This window comes from Cavia porcellus, unplaced genomic scaffold, assembly GCF_034190915.1.
Source record: "Cavia porcellus strain 051 isolate PalLab524CR breed Dunkin Hartley unplaced genomic scaffold, mCavPor4.1 scaffold_1, whole genome shotgun sequence".
NCBI lineage: Eukaryota > Metazoa > Chordata > Mammalia > Rodentia > Caviidae > Cavia > Cavia porcellus.
The window spans coordinates 167,295,881-167,310,513 of NW_026947484.1; positions in this window are offsets into that span (position 1 = coordinate 167,295,881).

The window sequence follows — 14,633 nt, forward strand, 5'->3', positions numbered from 1 at the left end:
TGGGAGTATAATAATTCCCAAATCAGAAGTTTTTGTGAGCCTTAAATTAAATAATTTGGATAATGCATGTAAAATGACTAGCATAGTGCCTGGCACAAGAAAAATAACTTGTGGTTGGCTAATTACATGTCACCATAGATGATAAAATCGAATTTTTTTTCTCATGAATATCCTACTTTGAATCATAAAATATTGACATTTAAAGATGCCTTGAGGTTATTTACTCAACCTCTCCCCATTTCACAGATGAGGGGCCAGGCCCAGTGAGGAGGAGCAAGGGTCGCCATGGTTTCAGTACGAAGTGGGCCAGATGCACAGCACCAGGCTCCCCTTTCAGGGTTGGCAGCCTGGTGTCCCCTCCCACCAGCTGGGCTTGCAGATGAGCAAAGGCCAGAGCCTGGGTGCGTAGGCACGTCCAGGGCTAGCATTTCTGAAAGTTGACATGAGAGAAATCGGAAGTGTCTGATGAGAGAAGTCAGTTTTTGTTTGGTTGGAGTTGGTGTGTGTGCAGAGATGTGTGTGCATGTGTGTGTGTGCATGCATGTGTGTCTGTGGCACGTGTGTGATAGTGATGGGAGTGTAGGTGGAAAGCAGTTGAAACTGAGATAAGAGAAACTGGGCTTGAGGAAGGATTGCTTCCCTGAATAAAAAATTTCCAGAGTCCTTAGGAAATTAGAGCCAGGAATGGACTCTAGTTCTCTGAGAGCCACCGAAGAAGGGAAGGGAGATATGTTCAGAGCTGGAGAACACAGAAAGGTCTCCTGGGTCTGTTGGGGCCTTGGAGCCATGTGTCATCATTCACCCTCTTGTCACCTCCTTTCATCTCTAAAGTCAAAACAAAAGGCCGAATAGTGATCTGTGTGGAAGTCAAAATGGACCTTTTGTTCGGCTACCATGGAGGGTGGTCAGACAGACATACAGACAGAAGGACAGACAATGACAGAAGGACATTCTTTCTACTGTAGAGAAATGACATGAAGAAGTGAGGTGTGGAACCATGAGACAGAAGGGCTACATTCCTGACGGAAGCCTGGAGCTTAATTCTCTGGAACTCTGTCTGTCTGTGTGGAGCTGCCCTGGCTTTTGGAAATTTCCTGAGCCTGCCCGGGTGTCCATGTGTCCATCGACAAAGCGGGAGCGAGTCGCAGGCCCGAGGCCTGAAAGGGTTGCTCAGTTGGCCTGGCTCTCAGAGCTCCCCATACCTCATTCTGTCCCAGAAAGCAGGTCATAATTTTCTCCCAGCCTAATTTATAGACCTGACACAAAGATGAAATAAGATCAGAGAAGTCAAGGACCTGTAAACTGGAAAATTTTGAGCATAGGCATTCGTAGCATTAGTAACTATCACCATCTTTGTGCTCTGATACCATAGGTGTGCTCTTAAAAATTTGGAGAAAGGCTACCATCTAAAACACAAAAGCAACCTCCCCAAGGCCGCCAGCTCCCCTGGTCTTGGAGGCTGCCACCCTCAGTGCAGTGGTCAGCAAAGTAAGCACCCTGCCACCGGCATCCACGTCACCCAAGAGCCCATTAGAAACAGATTCTCAAAGGAAGGTAAAAGGTGGGGTGACATAACCAATCATGGAAGTGATACAGGGAAAGCCATTAATTGTATAATTCGTACATAGTAATAAACATACTTTTTAAAAACAAATTTAGGTTTTCAGTCCCTACCCTAAAAGCCTATAAGCTTATCATTTAACAAGCTCTCCAGGAACATGCTAGTCATGTCAAGGTTTAAGAAGTGCTGTTTAAGGGCTTGTGAAAATGCAGGTTCTAATCCAAGTCCTACTCTGTGTCCTGGCTGCCAACCCCTCCCAGCCTCCCAGCTAGACAACTGGGACCTTGCTGAAGCCTCGCCAAGCCAAACACCAGGTGCACCTGTCAGCTCTTCTGCTCACCCGCAGCACATGCGTGTCCCACCCTCAGCCCCGCCGTGGGAGTGAGGCTTTGAGCCTGGCTCTTGTCCCTCCTGCCAGGCCTGCAGAGAGTGCTGACTGCTGCCGAGGCAGCAGCTGCTGGTTCCCTGACTCCTACTTCCCGCCTCCCTCCCTCCTCCCCGTGACAGAACTCACTGCCTTGGCACTGACAATCCAGTAGGTTGCCTAACAAATAAAAACCAGTCTTATCTCTTCATGAAGCAATTTGGCAATATATTTTAAGAGTCAAAACATGTTTATATCTCTTGATCCAATAATCTCCTCCTGTTCAATTATTTATATAAATTCCCTAAAGGAAGAAAAGAAATAGCTCAGACACAGAGCTCTTCTAGAAAGAACTATTCACTCAATAAATCTTCCATCCAGACTCAGTTCTAGATGGAATGTGTGGAATCAATGTCTCTGCTCTCTTGGAGATTCTAATTGTTGGGCTAAAAAAAAAAAATAAAGTATATATATAAAATTTTAAAATAATATATTTACTAAGTTATTTGCAAAATAAAGGTCTGAGTCCAGTGTGGTGGTGCACTCCTGTAATCCCAGCACTTGGGAGGTTGAGGTAGGAGGATCATTGCAAGTTTGGCTGGGCTACAAAGTGAGCCCACAGCCAGCCTGAACCACATATTGAGACCCCATCTCAAAAAGACAAAACATAAAAAATAAAATAAAACAAAATGAAGGTCTGTGACAGAAAATAATTGGGTGGCCAGGGGACATCTACCAAATACCACCAGGAAAGATAACGTTTAAGCTGGGATCTCATGACAAGAAGGAGCTGCTATATTTGGCTCCAGGAAAGAGCATCCTAAAAGCAAGGTGAAGCTCAACATCCCAGGGGTCCAGGGAAGGCAAGAAAGCTGGTGTGTGCTTGGGTCAAAGAAAGCAAGTGAGGGAGCTTGCTGTGATAGCACATGCCTGTAATTCCAGCAATTTGGGAGGCTGACATAGGCACACCAGCAAGTTTGAAGTCAGCCTGGGCAACCTAGTGAGACAAACTAGTGCAACTGTCCCAGTAAGAAGTGACAGTAGCAGTCTGAAGAAACCAGACCAGTCACCACCTATTACTCTTTCAAGGTGGTTTGGGTTACTTCTTCAGAGAGGGGATTGTTATAGGCAGCTGAGTTAGATATAAATATTATAGGCAGACAGGACTAGACCCTCAAAGGAGCCAGCACAGAAGGCCGGATACTTTGCAACCTTGGAGGAGACAGACACTTCCCTCTGTGGGCCAGACCTCAAGATAAAAGATCAAACAAATACCCCCACATCCTAAGGACTGATATTCTAAATAGGTCTCTCACACTAAGGAAGCCAGGAGTCACCATCCCAACCTCCAAGCTGCTCTTTAAGCATGCCCGCTTTTGCTATGTGATTGACTTCCCAATTTGTCCCCAATTTAGTCAATTTTACCTGAGCAGTTATCTCATTGGTTGGCCACAATTCTGTCCCACCTCATGCCCACCTTGCTAGTTCCTATATTTTCCCCACCTTAGGCCTACCTCACTTTATGGTTTTGCTCTATAAAAGTCCGTAGAAAAGAAGTCTCTGTCAACCCACTCGGGACCCCTTCTGTCTCTCTTTCAGACAGAAGCCTTTTTTCTCTCAATAAATATATTCTGCTCTAAAAAAAAGTAATGGTAGCATCAGTGGAATGATAGAAATGGAGATGAAGAATATGGATGTATTTGGGGTAGTTTTGGAAGTGAGGTTGAAAAGATGCACTGAAGGAATGGGGGATGGGTCAACAAAAGCAGAAGAATCACAGATTATACGTGGATTCTTGGCTTGAGCTTCTATCAGTGCCATGTAGATAGGCGGAGGAGACCAGAGAAGGAGCAGACTCAGTGACATAAGGAAGAATGACCTCATGGGTTAGACTGTGGGTCCCCAAAAAAATTATGTTGAAATTCTAGCCCATACTACCTCATAACGTGATTTCACTTGGAAATAAAACTGCCATAGATATAGTTAGCTAAGGTAAGATGAGGTCATCCAGGAATGGGATAAGCTCTTAGCCCAATGGGGCTCTTGTCCTAAGAAGAAGAGGGAACTTTGGATGCAGAAACAGACGTACAAGCCAGACACAAGCCAGGTGAAGACATAGACACAGAGGCAGAAACCAGAGTGACATGTCTACACGTCAAGGAGTACCAACGCTTGCTTCCTGCCACCAAAGTAAGGAGAGGCACATGGGACAGACTCCTTCACAGTCCTTAGGAGGAATCAGTGCTGCTGACATTTCGACTTCCGGCATCTAACCTCCAGAACCATGGAAGAATAAATCTCTGTGTTTTCAAGCCACACAGTTTGTGATAAAGTAATATGAGTGAAGATAAAGCTTTCCATGACAGCCTTGTTACAATTCAGAAGACTTAGATACGCTGGTGGAAACATTAAGTAATTGGATATGTAAGTCTAGAATGCTGGTATATAAAGTAATGCACCATAGCTTATTGAGGTACTTTAGGTGACCTATAAAAATATGACATATAAAGTGAGGTCCTAAAATGGAGAAATGATTGCATAAATGATGGAATGTACATTCCATGAGATATTATGCCACCTCTTAAAAGAACTGTGATAAAGCCAGTGGCTGCCATTAGGTAATAAATATAAAATGGGTAAGAAGCAGGTGTTAAACTTCTCTAACTCTTCCAGATGGCCTGGGATGCATCACATGTCACTACCCTGTGAGTTATATTTCTCAGAATGTTTGTAGTATTAAGCAAGGTACGTGGACCCAGGGCTGAGTTGCAAAGTGCTAAGAAGAAAGAACAAAGAAGCAATTAGAATAGAAATAGAATTAGACAAGGAAGACTTTCTGGAGGAGCTGAACTTTGAAAAAGCAGTGCATCACCCAAGGGAGGTGCTTACCGTGGGCCCAGATACTACCCACACACCAAGAGGCAGACTCAGTACGGACTCCAATAAGCGCTCTCTGGGGATCTTTCCATAGCTGTGCTGGGGCTCTTGCCGCACAAACATCTGATTGCTTTCTGGGTCTCCCCAACCCTCTGGGAGCATCTTCAGGACAGGGTTCCTAGCTCATTCTTCTCTGTTTCCTAAGCATGAGACCTTGTGCAGGTAGGTATAAAGTCTGAAAAACACTGGAATATCAGAATCAGAATCTGATTGTCATATAAGAATTTGCAGTGGAGACACATTGACATGAGTCACTTGACTGAGGACCAGGAGAGGTAGTGGCTTGAGGCCTGCAGCACAGGTGAACTCCCCGGTGACAGTTATAAGGTTTTGTCTGTGGGGAACACAGACTCTTAATTTAATGGAATCAGCGATCAAAGCAAACTCCCTCAACTGAAAAATATAATGGAAGAAGAGAGCCTGTTTTACAGCAAGTAGAATTTCTACATTGATTAAATAAGATTCCCAGTATATACTCCTGAGTCAACATTACTGTGTCTTCCAACCCCCTAGAGAAACATATTAAGAGGGAAGAGAGAGAAATCCTTTCTTTACCCATTAATAAAAACTGAAGCCTCCTCTGACTGTTGTGATCACTCTTACGCAGTAAAAAGTCCTGTGATCACATCGATTACTAAATAATTCTAATCACAAAGTAAACATTCAGTACCACACAAAAGCAATATTCCAAACTGGATTTACAATCTAGGCTTCTTGGGTAGTGTAGCTACCCAAGAGTGTGTAGCTCAAAGTTAGAGTGCTTGCCTGCCTTGCCTGTGTGAGGCCTGGATTCCATCCTCAGCACCGCAAAGAAGGAAAAGACTTTGAATCCCAGCTCGCTGAAGACAGGACCCCTAAAGCTGGGATATGATCATGGGCATCGACGTTTCTCCCCTCAGTTTTCTAACTGTGACTTCTTTTTTCTAACGGTGGCAATGCATTTAAAATGCATAATATGAAATGTGCAATCTAACCACTCCTAAGTGCACTTCAATAGCATTAAGTAGCTCCGTGCTGCTGCAGACACTATCTGTGACTTCAGCCCTGTTTGGGACCAGAGAGGCGCAGTAGGGGGAAGAAGTGGAGGAAAGGGAACAGCAGAGCTTGCACATGTCCAAATCCATTGTAAGATGATTTCAAAGGGCTCTAAACCTGACTCTCATGTGGGCACATCCATGGTTTTCAGGCACTTTCCTCACCTCCAGGGGCCTCTTGTCCTTACACAGCCCTGCACTACCCTCTATCCTGTTGCTCACTTCTGCATCCCTAGAAACCCAGTAGAATCTTCCATCCCCCACCCCCCGCCATAGGACAAACCTAAGGGTCTTCATACCAGATTTTCTTGTGCATGGCCCACTTCCTGTAGACAGGAACAGGCTACTTTGCCCAAACCACCTTTGGGAGTTCAGATTAATCCCAGCAGAGCCACTTCCCCTTTGTCTCATTTGCCTAAGGCAATGCTCGTCTACCTTTAATTTTTCAGGACACTGTCAGGTGCTACCGTGAGAGAAAATCCATCTTAGCTCTTCTCCTTAAATGAAATGTATTAAAACCTCTAAGTCAATTCCACAGAGCAGGAGGATTATCATCAACCCTCTACCGCAAAAATTTTCCTTCAACCTGGCCTTCCAGTGATAGGACTGAGGGTCTCAGGGCTCTCTCTGTAGAACCTCAAGTTAAGCAGTATAAGGAGCACATGCATACATATGTGTATGTGCACACACACAGAGACCCCGACATGTTTGTTAAAAAGAGACAGGTGGAGGCGAAGTCCAAGTGTGCCAAAAATGAACAAGGCAAGAAGCTTAGGTTTTTTCCCCACAGGAAGTGAGAAGTCTGGAAGGTTTCTGAACAGGGTAGCAGGATGGAGGATGGCTGAGGGAGGGCGGCAACTGACTCTTGATGAAACATGTTGTTCATTTCCTTGCATCATTAACCGGGTCCTATTAAGAAAAAAATAAAACAGAAACCGTCCAGGAGCCACTTTCTTTTCCAGGAAAGCTCCTGCCCCAGGGAGCCTTTCAAGATATGGTTTATAAAGACATCCAACTCTCTGTCACTATTCATTAAGGGGCCAAGGCACAACTGCCAGCCTTAGGACCCCACTGCCAGCTCTGAGGCCTCAAACTCTTAGAGGTCGGGGTGCTGCTTGACCCACTCACCTCAGCCCCCCCCAACAACATTGCCTTCTGAAGAGTCCAAAAAGAGGGGCTTCCCTCTGTGAGCAGAAGGACCAATACATCCTGCCCTGAGACTCCAGCCGAGGCCCCACTGAATTCAGACCTGAAGCCAAATGAGAAAAATCCAAGAGGCTGCAGAGCCAAGAAAACAGTGGGCTTAGATTAAAATCCCAGCCCTTCCCTCTTCTTTTTCTGATCTTTGGACCTCACTGGGCCTTTGTCTTAATCTTTTAAATGAAAACAAAACCACCCACCCTACAAAGATGCTTGTGAAGATTAAATGATAGAGCTTTGCAAATAGAAATAGCAACTAGCAGCTGCTCAATTAATAGTCCTCCCCAGTAACACTCTGCACCGCAGCTTCCTCTATTCATTGTGGTGGGTATTTAAGAATAAAACTAAGTCAGACAGCCATCTGCCCACAGAGGGGCCCTGGGAAGAACAGAGGACCTTCATTTGAGCTTTGAAAACTATTTCTTTAGTATTTTCAACAACGGAAAAAATCACAAAAGACCAGTTACTGATAGTACACATTGACACACCCTTGGAATGAGCCTGCGCCCTCTAGCCTTTCCCCTCTTAACCACTGTCTGTTTCCCAGCTATAAAGCAGAAAGGTAGGTCTGACTCTTTCCTCCCAGAAACTGTCCACTAGCTTGGGAGAACGGTGTCCAGCAGAGGGCGCTCCAACTGTAATCTCTTGGCCAAGGCCCTGGAGAAAGGCAATGGGCCAAGGAAAATTCTAGTGGAAAAAAATGAAAAAAAGATTCCAGGTTTATGAGTCCCAGATTTTGAAAAACAAAACTGCTGAGTTGTCTCCTGAGTTAGGGAAAAAGAACACCACAACCGCCTCAAGATTTTCAGAAAACTATTTGTTGAAGGCTTTGGGCTAGGCAAGGGGATAGGAAGAGGGAACTTAAGGCAGCCCGACTTAGTTAGGCTCAAGAGCCCCGGGAGGTGGGAAACAGAAGTGGTGGTGCACATGAGACCTTAGGCCTGGAGGCACTACGTGTGCCACGCTTCTGTGTGCCACGCTTGCCAGTGTGCTTGTGTGCAGCTGCAGGTATACCCTGATAAATATTTATTGAGCAACTTCTATAGCCTGCTGGGCTCAGTGTCGATGACTGAGATGCAATAGCAAATAAGACATCGTCCCTCAGCTCATGGAATTTAGTTCAGCTGAGATGCAAAATAACAAGTAATTTCAATTCAGAGTGTAGACATTGGGGGTAGTTGGTGCGGCAGTTGAAAACATTGGCTTTGTAGTCAGGTAGTATGAGATTCTAGTCCAGCTGCTGCTGGCTATGTGACTTGGAGAACTCTCCAATACTCAGTCCATAGCTAGAAAATACAAACGTAAAAGCTACTTGGAGGAGACAGAGTGCGTGCACGCCAATTTTTAATGACGTTTTTTAATGATTATCCTGCAAGCACAGGGTCCACATCTGGATGAACGCATGTAGACTTGTGTATAGTCCAGATGAGTTACATGTCAGCACATTCACGCGTGTGCTTATAATGTGTTTATGGAGTGCCAGGTCCCACTAGAGGTTGCAAATAGTGGCCCACAGACATGGTTTTTGGGGAATCTCATGTGGTTTGGGTTTGGTTTTTGGCTCATGGAATCTTCTAAAAATCAAGACATTTCACATAAAATCCCAGATTTCTATTTTCTCTTGAAGCCATTGGCAATCCAGCTACCCTGCAAATGTGTGCATGTGTGCACTTGCATGCCATGGCCTCTGCTTCCTGAGAGATGTCTCCTTCCCAGGGGCACCCTGCTCCTGGCTGGTCTCCAGGGCTGTCCTTGGAGGGGTTCCAAGGCGACTCAGGAGAGCTTGTGTGCAGACATGTTCTCTGTGAAAGGAGAAGTGGCAGGAGCTGCGCCAGGCCCTGGGCCTCCCCCGCCAGCTCTGATTTCAGCAATCGGAGGGGCCAACGAGAGCTCCAAGCTCAGCCCAAGTCCCTCTGGCTGTGCAGCTGGATATGGGTTACAGGAGACAGTAACTGAGGATAACAATTATACTGGATGTCTTTTCTTGTCTATTTAATGTTCCATTTTAAATGATGCAAATATAAATCAAAAATGAGTAAATGACAATGATCTCCCTAGAAAGTATTGCCAGATGTAAATACAAAGAAGATTCTCTCAAAAAAAAAAAAAAAAAAAAGTGAGCAAAGAAGCCCAGACATGGTAAGGCATGTCTGTAAACCTTGCACTTGGGAGGCAGGAGGATCACTGTGAATTCAAGGCCAGCATGGGCAACAAAGTGAGTTCAAGGCTACCTTGAACTGCATATGGTGAAACTGCCTCAAAAACAAAAGTAAGTAAATGAATAAGAGCAAAGAGACCAGGTACACACTATAGTCCCAGCCACTCCAGAGACTGCAGCAAGAAAATCACAAATTCAAGGCAAACCTGGGCAATTTAGCAAGACCCTGTTCCAAAATAAAAATAAAAATGAGGATTTAACTTGGTGGTGAAGCACTCTGAGTTCAATCCTTGGCAATGCCAAAAAAATTAAATTATTAATTATAGTATAAGAACTCACAAATGTGCAAGGTAGGATTGATAATTTTCTAGTATTTATGTCATTGGATCCTCATGGGATGGTGAATCGGCCTCTCAGTAGCTGGTACTTGGGTCCTTCTGTATGCAGGATGTAGGCTGGGCACAAGCGGTCCTGTAGAGATGTACATACCCTGTGGTTGGTGCTCTAGAAATTCAGTGCCCGGGAGACATATCCAGCAACAAACGAATGCAACCTCCAAAGGGTGGAGTATGACTGAGCTATTTTGGGACAAAAGGGCAGCAGAACCTAGAGGAAAAGGCTTCTGACCCTCTGACTGTGCAAGCTGGTATTCCTCTCTGGGCTCCCATTTCCCCTTTTGTTGAGATGAGGAGGTCAGAAGGGATGAGTAAATGCCCTTTCACAACCCTGCTGGTACCTAAAGTTAGAATTCTTTGAGGAGTGAGGGCTGTGGTCATTAGACTCTCCTTCCTACCCCACTCCTGCTCCCAAGTCTTGGCTTATGCTGAGAATTCATCTGGCTCAATGCAAGAAATCCAGCTGAGGAGGTTTTTCAGGTATCTTCCCTTAAAAAAAATAGTTTATAGAGTCCAAAAAGATCAGGCCCCTGGTGGGAATTTCCAGGATCTCTTATTGGGATTCCTGGTGCCACCTCATGCCAGATGAGAGAACAGCCCCAAGACAGGCTGGAGGGCTGCTCTCCTTCCCCAGCCCCAGCGTTTGAATGAATGATTGAAGATTAAGTGATTAAAAGGTCGAAAGGATTCCTCTGAGGCCATGCTCTCACTTTGCAGGTGGGAGAAAAAGAGCTTAAGCGAGAGACTTCCTCAGGCAATGGCCAAAGTAGGTCTCCGGGTTTCTGAGAAGAGCTCTCCTCACTCTGATTTTTCTTTCTCTGGCTGAGCCTGAGATGGGGTGAGTTGGGGACCACCAGGCCTCACTCCTACTCAACCAGAGGTTGGCTGCTATTCATTTAGAACGCAAGTCATTCTCCTGCCATATGACCAGTGCCAGGGAACCAAAGGTCACAAAGCTAAGCGTGAAGGAAGAGTAGTAATTCCACAGCCAGCAAAAGGCCCCAGTCTGGTCTTCCTTGGGAAGGACTTTGTTTCCGCCATCACTAAAAGAAGAGATTAACACATTGCAAAACCAGGCTCTCAGAATAGGAGGCTGAGCCAGCAAAGAGAAAGAGGGGGTGGGCCAGTATCAAAGTTTTCCTTGTCCTTATCAGAAGATCCACCTGCTGGGGGTTCCCTGGACCACACCACCTGCTTATGAGTTTCCTTGGCTCCCTACCCACTCATGAAGTTTAAAATCCCTGCTGCCTTCAAAGTGGCCAGTCTCGTAGTCAATTGGAAGACCTCCAGGGACGGCATGGTGCCCAGAATTCAGAGATCTTCAGAGGCGCTTGTCTTCTTCTTAAATCTGTAAACCTTTTGAGATAGAGAAAATCACCAGACAGAAACTCCCTTCAACACGTGATTCCAGATTTCTTTTCAGATTTTTACTAAAATAGCATTTCTAAGCACAACACCCACAAAAGGCCAGGTCAAAGATAAGCTTGGTAAATGTTTCCTAATGAAGGTGAAATCCTCCTTACCTCTTGTTACCTGAAGTACCAATTTTCTGCCTAGTGTCCTGCATATTAATCATTAAATATGGGACTCATATTTAGTGACTGCCTGCTAGGCCCAGGAAAACAGCAGTGGAGAAGTCAGACATCACTTTACTCTCACGTTTTCATTTATAAGTTTAATATACGTATTCTTATATATTAATGTACTCAGATACTTTCCTGGGGAAGAAACAAAAAATTTATATAAGCAGACACATCCCTTAAATTGCCAGTTATAATAAATTTAACGCGAACCAAGATGGAGAAAGAATCTCAGGACCTTTTAAATCATCACTCCTAAGCAAAAAATACATGCAAGGTATTCTGGGTTTTATAAGCTCATTCAGTGTATTTCTTTGTTTTGTTGGTATCAGCTACTTAGGTACCATGAGGAGATTCTGTATTTGAGTTGAGCCCAGTATCATCTGGTCTGCTAATCTAGTAGGTTCCTGATAGCGTGTAATCAATCATCTGTGTGATTAAATTTCCCAGTCTGTAAGTCAGAAGCACTCAGAGGAGATTAAGAAGACCCAAACAGGAAAACTGGTCACTACGCAAGCCATGAATGTGACAGACGGGCAGAACAAGGGATATTTGGCCTTATTAAGTAAAAGGGCTCCGTATTGTAAGGGCTGGTGGCAAATGGGAGATACTCAGATGGCTATCATTAGACTACTGGATTTATTCACTTTTCTGTCCACATCACCTGCTCTAGGAGGAAGCTGTCAGGACTCTAGGAAATTGTTCAGAACATTCACAGCCATCAGCTAGGGCCTGCTTGTGCCCTAATACATTACATGTGCCAGACAAAAGATGTAAAGCAAAGTCAATGAAAGCCACCATGGCTAATTCCCTGTCCCCTCTGCCCTCATCTTCTTCCCTGTCACCTGACAAATGAGGAAACGGAGTCCCAGAGTAAAATAACAAACCAAAGCTTGCCAGTGATAAAACCAGGTGATATCCCAGGTTGGTCTGAACAAGTGGAAAACAGAAACACACACACACACACACATACACACTCCCTAGAGTGAATGCCAGCCCTTAGCTCCTTAGTGCTGCCAATTTCTGGGTACTTGACCCTGACCAAATTACTTAGCTCTTTTAGCCTTAGCTTTCTCAGCCAGAAAAACTATTCTCACCACATGAAACAGAATAGATACTATGCTCGGAGCAGTGTCTAACACAATTAAAGATAGCATTTTTGTTTTTGTACTGGGGATTAAACTCAGGACCTTCACACTGAACTACACGTCCAGGCTTTTTTATTTTATTTTATTTTATTTTAAGGAGAATAAAACCCAACAATACAAAACAGAACAAAGCCAATCAAAACAAAGCAGTGAAAGTGGTACAGAACTCCAAATCAGAACAATAGGTTATCAACAGTGGCTACCACAATGTGTCTTATTATCTTCACAATAGTTGTCCATTTCCTCACACATAGTAAAATCAAATAAAACAAAACAATAAAGCCAACCAAACACAGCATCGAATAAAACAAAACAATAAGTTAGAACAACACAGTGAGAATAATACTGAAATTCAAAAGCAAGACAGAAGGAAATCCCCCATATTTGCCATATTGCATACTGTAATCTTCCCAGTAGATGCTCAGACTACGGGCCTTAGGCCTGCAAAGTCAATCAAACAATACAAGCATTTAGTTGTTTTTGTATCTCAGTTGCTATCAATTCAGCCTGTCCTCCGAAACCAGCCAGTTGCTTATGGGGGAAGGAAAGTCTTCTTTCTCAATAACGATGACTTAGGAGTATATACAGTGAATCTTATGTAATCACTGTAGAACTCAGGACCTTGCATTTGCCAGGCAGGTGCTTGTGCTGCTCAGCTATATTCTCAGCCCTGAGCCCTTTTTAAAATGTTTTATTTTAAGACAGGACCTTGCTAAGTGTCTAATTTGTCCAGTCTGGGCTCAAACCTGTGGTCCTCAGCCTCCCAGAGTGCTAGGATTACAAGGGTGCACCACTACAACCGCCTAATTATTCTTCTCATTATTTTTACTACACTCACAAATCCCAATCTTCCAGACGGGCAGGCCTGGGTAGAGGGCTAACAACCCAGGCCAGTGCATGGTCTCCCTTCTGTAGTACCTTGTCCCTTGGGCCACCAGGGTTTTGAAATACAACACAAGTTAGGACACCTTTGTCAGGAAAAAAAAGTTGTAAAGGCTGGGACAGCAGAGGCAAGCCAGCTGCGGAGGGAATCCCACAGCACAGAACATCAAATTAGGCCTGAGATTTTCAAACCGTGTGGCTCTGTGAGGACCTAAAGCCCCAGTCAAGGTAGACAGCGCACCTGCTCTGCTTAATGGAGCCTCTTGGCCTCTGTGTGTGTGTGTGTGTGTGTGTGTGTGTGTGTGAGAGAGAGAGAGAGAGAGAGAGAGAGAGAGAGAGAGAGAGACAGACAGACAGACAGACAGACAGCATTTCAAAACAAGGTCGCGCAGCAATGGGAGGTTTGAAAATCTCAATGCATGCTCTGATCATTTCTTTCTTCTTTCTTTTCTTGAAGACCCTACATAGGGTCTCCCTATGTAGTTCATGTTGGTCTTGAACTCACCATGTAGCCTAGGCAGGCCCCAAACTCACTGTGATCCTCTTGCCTCAGCCTTCTAAATGTTGGGATTATAGCTATATGCCATGCCAAACTAAGATTTTCTTGTGCTGTGTGTGTGTGTGTGTGTGTGTGTGTGTGTGTGTAACTTAGGCAAACATTTATTAACCCACACCCCAAAAAATCAACTGAGTAGGTGTCTGGGGAAAACAAAGTGGAATACAAATCTCTTAACTCCCACATCACTACAGATTTCAGTTGGGGCTGGAAGGAAGAAAGGAAGATGCAATTCTTTTCATCCTTGAACTCAAGACTCAGCTTTCACGATTCTCCTACTCTGAATCTTCTCATGCATTCTCAATCTCACTTGAGGAAACGAGATAGGCCAGGAGGCTGTCAGATACCATGACTGAGGAACAAGACAGCAAGTGGTAAAGGAGGCGACGTTTGGGCCTCAGCCTTTTCTTGTATCCACATCTGTTCTCAGAAGAGCCCAGAAAGGCTTTCACTCTCCGGTTTTGCCCCAATCCTTCAGCTGCCAGACCCCTGATGTCGAAGTGGTCTGCCTCTTGGAGAGCTGTAGCTATCCAGAGAGAGCCTGGGGGGAGGGGACACCTGTGCTCTCTCATCTTCCATGTAGACAGCCTATACCTGTAAGCATGCAGACACCATCCTGGTCATCTGGTGCTTAGCCACTGTGCAGGAGCTGCAGCTCTCTATGGGGAAGACCGCTTTGACATCAAGGGTCTGCCAGCCAAAACCAGAGAGTGAAAGCCTTTCCGGGCTCTTCTGAGAACACCCTGAACAGATGTGGATATGAGAAAAGCCTGAGGTTCAAACATCGCCTCCTTTACCACTTATGTCTTGTTCCTCAA